Source organism: Lygodium microphyllum, chromosome 21 (assembly GCF_053477565.2).
Source record: "Lygodium microphyllum isolate KBCC chromosome 21, Lygodium_microphyllum_v1.1.10, whole genome shotgun sequence".
NCBI lineage: Eukaryota > Viridiplantae > Streptophyta > Polypodiopsida > Schizaeales > Lygodiaceae > Lygodium > Lygodium microphyllum.
The window spans coordinates 25,124,906-25,133,020 of record NC_141155.1 but is presented as its reverse complement, the minus strand read 5'-3'; positions in this window follow the sequence as shown (position 1 = coordinate 25,133,020).

The following is an 8,115-nucleotide window of genomic DNA, read 5'->3' as shown; positions in this document are numbered from 1 at the left end:
GGTACACAATGCATGGAATTCCTAAAACAACCTTTTATCATTATAGAAGAAAATTTGAGAGTGGAACAAGATCTTATGTCCATGGAAATACAAAAAGACTAAAGAGAATTCAAGCACATTTGGGGATGACAAGGTCATTTCTAAAAGAGTTTGTTGAAAAAAATGGAGAACATGTGCCAAACAAAAGTAGGACATTGCTTGATAGGGTCAAAGAAACTCAATTGGTTATTCTAGATACATATAATCAAGTTGACATTTGATGTGAGGTGAATTTTTCATTGCAACAAAACTAGGTTACAAAATGACAAAGTCAACATTCAATAGAATTTGGAATAAAGAGTATCTACATGTGGCATTGAGTAGGTTTAGTCAATTTTCCAAGTGCACCATTTGTACCTCTTTAAAAGATCAAATCGAAGCCACAAAGGATATCCAAGAGAGACAAAGAATATCCACAAATAGACAACTTCATATGACACAGCAACTAAGTTGTAGGAACCTCTAGTACACATGGTGTAGGTACTCAGAGATTCAACCAGAAAAATATGTGTACATCATTCATGATAAATGGATCAAAAGAAGACTGCAATCCCTAGATTGACTCAAGTTCCAAAAGAGTTGGATTCAACATGGCAACTCCAAGTATCACTTGGACCAATCGCTCATAATCATGGAGAAGGTCACTATGGGCACTTTGTGCTAAATGTTTTATGGCCTTCTAATCCTAATCTCACAATTGGATCTCTTGCATTTTGTTTGCATAACTTAGAGAGAGCTAATAGACATGAGCTTGGGGATCTAGTGACCAATGTTTTAAGGAGGGGTAAAAATTCCTTGTTTAATGCTTTGAATTGTATAAATGCACTAGAATACCATATAGCTCATGGTGGTAGACAACAATTGCAACCACCCAACAAACATCCTTGTAGTGCTTGGTTGTATATAAATGGTTGCTCATCAAATGCAAAGGATATGGGGATTGATATAAAAAAATATCAACAACAATAGTAAAGTACTTCCTTTACCTGGGAGCACTCATTTTGTAAGCTCCCAGAAAATTTGTTACTACAAATGGACCATTGTGCATCAAAGAATAAGAATGGATATGTATTCGCATATCTCTCACTTCTTGTTGTGAGGGGGTTTTCAAAACTGTGCATCTTGGTTTTTTTATGGTGGTGTTAGATATGATCAATGCCCCACCCTCATTAGGTGCCACCAATGATCCATGTTGCTCAAAGTTGTAAGGCCCCCATTATGAGGAGAAGCCAAATGTGAGCCCGGACATTGGTTGTCCTGACTTGTATATCAGATGAGGTCTATGTGACCAGATGGCAAAAAGGTGACCATTGTGGGTCTAATCTTTGGGTTAGATGGAGTGGTTAAGCTGGTAGCAACTCGAGGCGCATTGCATCGAGTTGCCGGGTAAGGGAGTTAAAAGGGGCCCCTATTTTGGGGTCGGGGGGCTGCGAAAGCCCAAATCTTTGATCCCTAGAATATTCCCTAGAATATTCCATGGCCGACTAGTGGAGGCTTATATGGTAGGTCGGTCAGGCCAACCTAACGGCCTTCGTAGGCTATAAAAGCTAAACCCCTTCACAGCCATCAATCACTCGTCTTTCACCCAGTCAAAGTTGTTATTCCAGCTAGCCTTAAGCTCTTCACCTATCTTCTGTCTAGATCACCATCTAAGCTTCACACAGTGGAAGCGCACGGGTGGACAGAGCCATCTTTGTATCAGTTGTTTGGAGCTAAATAATTTACTGATTCTCCTCTTATCTGTTGTTTACTCTCTATCTCTATCTCAGATTCTGTTCGCTGCGCCGTGTAATTTTTACATGGTGTCAGAGCCCAGGGGGCTCTAGAGATCAAAGAGTGTGCAAGAGGCAAAGGCTTCAACAACAGAGAGAAACTATGTCCACTTTCGGAAGCAGTTCTGGTGTATCAAGAAGCGGTGCAGGAGGTGGTGCTGCTGTACTGGTTATTCAAACACTAAGGATTCGTCCACCAACCTTCAGCGAAGGCAAGTTAGATGGTACAAACTACACCTTGTGGAAGTTCAAAATTACAACTATCCTTGATTCTTATGAGCTTCTGGAGATTGTGCTAGGGACTAATGCAGAACCACAGCCTACTCACAACCCATCGAATTCTAGTGTGATGATTCCTCCGAATGTAGATCTTCTACGAGCTTGGAAACAAAGGAATGTAGATGCATTGTGTGCCTTAGTTACAAGCTGTTCTGACTGACTTTGATTCAGCATACAACCAAAGCGTTAGAAGCTTGGAATGTACTAAGGAGTCAGTATGAAACACGAAACCAAACAAGGATTCAAAACTTGGAGAATCAACTAGCAGCGGAGAAGTTTTCTAAAGGAGAGATGGTTGAAGCATTCATCACTCGGATTAAGAATCTGCGTGACCAGATGGCTGGCGCTAGGATACAAAAGACTAGCAAAGAGCTAGCTCGGAGGTGTCTTCGGATTTGTCCACAAAAGTTTGATGGACTAGTAACTGCCCTTAATACTCAGGTGAGACCTCAAGCTTTGACTTTTGAGGAGTTTTGTGCATTATTGATGGAGGAGGAGTTGAGGCTGAAAGCCCGAGAAGGAAGCAACAATGGAGATTCTGCATTCTCAGCCCCAATGCAAAAGGCAAAGGTGGTTCCTCCACCAAAAATGATGGTGGCAAAAAGAAGAAGGGCGGCAAGAAGAAGTTTCAAGGAGAGTGCTTCTACTACAAGAAGAAAGGGCATGCAATTGCAGATTGTCGTGTCAAGAAGGCAGATAAAAAGAATGGTACCCTTAAAAGTAAAGGGAAAGAGACAACCAATACGGCTGAAGCAGAGTTGGAATTATTCATGGCGACCATTGAGGAAGTGTGCTCCTCGGCGCAAGAAGAATCTACCACTGACTCATGGGTGTTGGATAGTGGGGCCTTTGGTCGATATTCAAAAGCCTTGAGAATAGAAATAATATACACATTTCCACATTTGATGGAGGTACTACGAACATCTGCATCATCAATGCCAGCCCCATTTTTACTTACACGAGTTCCCAAATTTAAGAATTTTGTTGATGGATACCTTTGTGATGGACCCGATGCCCTTATTGGCCACTCAAAGCCACTCCACTTTCAGTTCTTTATGCAGGGAACTAATCCAATCATGCAATATAAAGTGCATCCAAAATAAGTTGATTGGATGCCGAAGGATGGGGATATATAGTTATGGAAGAAGGATGCCCAAGGTAGATCACTACTTCTGAGCGGATGTCCTAAATTATTGTCAATGGCTAGTTTTGTCAAGGATCACAAGTTAGTTATACCAAGAATAAAGGCTCATATGAGGTTTTGGGAGAACACATGAAAGGGTCATGATATCCCTTTGTAGTTCAAGAATGTTATTGACTATTGGGATAATGTTATTAAAGAGATTGAGAGTCTTGTTAGTCAAGCAAAGCAAAATTTTGCATCATATGCAAACTTTTGGCCAAGGACATGTCAAATAGATGATTTTAGCATCGCATCAAAAAATGGAGAATCCAAAAAAGATGAAAAATGGTTAGGGTTTGAGCAATGGAATGAACACTAATTTGGATCCCAGTCTTTGAAATCAAAGGAAGAATTTAAGCCGTATATTGATGTGCAGCATGGAGACTTCCTCCTACTATGTCCAAATGACAGCAACATCTATCCCATTTGGCTTGCGGTTGTACTGAGACAAATGTTGAGGCGGATAGAACATCACCAAACTACCAAAAAGTTTTCATCCAGTATTGGGCACCATGTGCAACAAGGAAGGGTATGACTAATATAGATGTTTATCATGATTATTGGAATAAGTATTGGATGGAGAATAAGGTAGACCCAAAGGTATGGGAACATGTTGATTCAATTGTTTAGGCATGGAAATCAAATGGGCAAGTTCAAATAAAAGAGTGAAGATACCAAAGTCCGCATGTGAGAAGGCACAATCAAGTCTATGGAACATGCAACTTTAGTTCAAGAGCACATAAAGGGTAAGTAGCAATGCCTTCAATAGCACGTTTCCTTAAATTACATTTTGTTAATTATTGAGTTTTAACTACAACGATGTCAATGACATTCAAATTTCATTAAATATATTTTAGTTTTCATTTGAATTTATGCAGGTGTTTTTTGGAAGGTTTTATTTGATCTTTTGTCTTGTGAAAACTTTGTACTATGACATAGTCTAGCAATGTAACCCTAAACCAGAACTTGCGACTAATTGGAAGGAGTTCCAATGGTGTTTTAAAACACCACCCACATTGTCTTGAGAGTTATTACTAAAAAATAGAGTTACCAAGCCTTGCCAATCCAACATACTTCTCATCATAAACTATCATCAATGACCTTGCTAATATTGATATTCACCATAAAATAACAATATTAGCTAGTAATATTCAAGTGAGAAAATCATATTCAAAGCATAGATGTATGGCATGGTCACATAGCCAAGCTCAAAATCAAAGGAGAATAATAAGCATACTAAAAATGATACTTCTCAACCATATTATCCCTTCTTAGACTCATAAAACTAGACAAATTTACTATAAAAAAATGTTGACCTTGATAATTTTAATTTTTCCATAACATGTGATTTTTCCCATTTTACGTAAAACATGCTTAAATTTTGATGTGTATACAAATTCATGGCTCATTTATAGTCTTTGCATTCTTTCTACATTTGAACTCTCAAAACTATTTTGCTGCTATCCCTTGGCTCATCACTTGGGTTCACACAATCCAAATGTATGGAATTTTGATGGGATTCAATTCTTCTTACTCTAGGAGATGGGTGAAGTAGTAAAGGTGCATACATAGGTGGTATCAAGACATTCCTATGCATTGCACAATTAATTAGATTCTTGACCATCTCTACTCTAAACAAAAAGAAGGTTGTTATTTGTATTATTTGCCAAATGATCACTCTGCATAAAATTGTACAAAATGAGACTAATTATAAAGTCATTAACACTATGCTTGTAATGTTCCCATTACTTAGTTTATTTTAATAAACAATGTGCGTATACATTCCAAGGAAAATTGATTTATGTTGCACATTTTTATTTAAAAAATTATGAAACTGACTCTACTTATGAAGATAATAATTATTATTAATGAGGTATTATATGCCAGTTCATGGAAGAAAGACTTGGGAAACCCTCCCAAGACTAGCTTATTAAGACTATGTTTGTAGTATAGAAAAACAAAAAGAACTAGCCTACTGGATAATCACTTCGTAGTTAAGTGCACTTGGGTGATGACACTACCAGGATGGGTGACCTCCCATGAAGATTTTCCTACAAGCTAGTGGGAGCTTCTCACGTGCAGTCAATGGCGCCAATGAAGCCTTCATAGCCCATTGCCAAGTATGCCAAGGCCAAGATGCCAAGGTATATGCCTTGGTCACCACCTTGGTCGTGTACCTTGGAGTGATGCCCACACGACGTGTAGTGCATCATTGCCCACATATTTGTCAATTTTTATCTTCGCGCTACAAAAATGGAGTCCCTCCCTAACGTCATCAAAAACGCTAAAAGAAAGCATTCTCTCTTTGTCATCAATAATGTCATAAAAAATGCTAAAAAGTAGGCGCCCTCTCTTTATCCCCTCCCCCCTCATTACTATATAAACAGGGGTAGAGCATCATGTCAAAGACACATAATGATCCATGCAGAAGTCTCTCTGCTGCTATTGACGTGATGAAGCTCTGCTGCAATCAGCTGAGCCTCTCTTTTTCTCTTTTTTTCTTTCTCTCTTTCTCTCTCTCCATTATTACGCAGAAGCGCTGCTCAAATCCATCAGCTTCTTCCATGGCTCCCAAGAGATGTCGAGATGCTGAGCGAGGTCACGCTCAGAGAATTCCCCAATGCAAGGAAGTGGCTGCTGCTGTTGTGCTAAGGAAACTCAACACGATGCTAAAGCACAAGTGGAAGTTAGCCCCAAACCTACTCAAACCAAAGAACTAGTCATCCCACAACAAACTGAGGTTGCGACCATAAACCCGTAATCGTGATGAATGACCAAACGGAGATAATTAGGTTAGTACATAAGAAAATGATTATGATTAGTTAGAACTTACTTAAACTTGAAAAAGCATTATCAATTGATTTTTAGAAAATACCATGGAAATTGATGAAGGGAATTGATTCTATGCATCACATATATTGACAACTGTGTTAAAAAATGTTTGATGGTTATGACTACTTTTGAATTCGTGAATGATGAATTATGGCTCTCATGTTCCGTGCTTGCACAGACGGATGAGTTGTGGATTGTGGTGGTTTGGGACATTGGGTTCCCCAACCCAATGCTCCCTTACACTCTATAGAGTGTGGAAAAAATCACCTGTGCGGGTGGGGGTCCTACGCTCTCAAGGGAGGTAGGTGTTTTTGGTTTTTTATCACTCGAGCATCTGAGAGGGAAAAGGACTGAGTGGTAAGTACCCTTGTTATGTAGTACGACTCAGGGAAGCTTAGAGGGGCTCTAAGCCAATGAATTCCCAGTTGAGCACGGATGGAGTGCGATCACAGCCCAATCCTGAGGGATTAGAAGGTCCTATCCGAGGCTGGATGGTGTCTTTTTGCAAAAAGATGGTTTTGTATCACTCTGCGGAGTGATGGTGAAATAAAGTATCTGATTTCTGAATTGTTTGTTATGTGCTAAAGATTGAGTTCAATGAGCCCAGTTTAATGGAGCAATAAAAGGAAGCATATTTTATATGTCCAAACAGTGTGGTAGTATGTTTTGCTAATTAGAAAACTAAGCAAACCCATCGATGAAAGTGGGAGGCTTTGATCCTAACAATTAGATGCATGTGGCTAGTTGGACCTGATAAGTCGGCAACACTAGGTAGAGCTAATTAAATCATGAACCTCCCAATACCGGTAGGATTAATTACCAAGTTTAACACCATTTTAGGCGGTCAGAGCTGAGATTTTACCTTATGGGTAGGAGGTGTCAAGATTGTGGGAGAGAAGGAAGGAGTCTCACTTGTAGCTTTCTTGCTTGCACAATGGGAGAATACACACAAAGGTGGAGGTTGAAAACAGTTTTCCTCTTCTTAGTTTGTGTAAGCCAAAAGAACTCTCGTACAAAGAATTAGAAGAACCCTATATATGGGTCTCAAACCAAAAACAACTAACTAAGGTGGCATACTAACTGAGCCACGAACTAGAGTAGATAAGGATAGCTGTCATCTAGCTATTATTCATGGACGGTGTACCAACCGCATCTGCAGCTAACAAGTCGGTGACATAAATGCACAACGGTCACCCTGGCATATCACGAGTGGAGCTCGATATCTCAACACTCCCCCTCGAGCTCAATCCCAATTCCTACACACCAAGCAGGTCTCTGAACTTGCGCAGCTTCTCTGCGCCCAATGCCTTCATAAATATGTCAGCTACCTGATCCTCTGTGCTGAATAAACTAGATCAATAATGTAATATTTCCGCGTACTGCGTACCGTAAATATTGCCTTCCCGCACGCCGTGTAAACCCTGTGCAAGGGTATTCCCTACTTCGTAATTATTTGTAACCTAATCCACACCATGCACGTTCAAAATGAGGTCTCCACTTTGAGAATTAGAGGCCGAGATTGGAGACCGTAAAAGCCGCAAGGGAACACCCTTTTTGAAGGGGCAATTTGGATAAATCAAGGCAAATTTTTTTATTATTATCCCTTCCCCCAGCCGATGCATGGCTGGAGGAGAGGGAGTGTGGGGGAGGAATGGCCAAAGAGGAGAAGGTCAGTTGCATGAGGAGGAGTCCTCCACGTGTGTGGAGGCCCTCTTTCCCAAGGCCTATAAGAACCCCCTCTTGGGGGAAGGGAAAGAGGGGAGATGGCAGCAGAAGGCTGTTGAGAGGGAGAGGTCGGACGTGAAGGGAGGGGCTGGACGAGTTGGAGGAGGACGCCGTGCTGAAGGGGTCGCCGTCACCGTGCTGAGGGAGCCGCCAAGTCCGCCAGCCACCGCCACGGGCCCGCCAGACTGCCGCGGACCGCCGCCCCGCCTGGATCACGACCCCCCCCAATGTGGCCACGTGCTGAGAGAAGCTTCTTAGAAGCTTCTCTAGGAAGCTTCTAAGGGG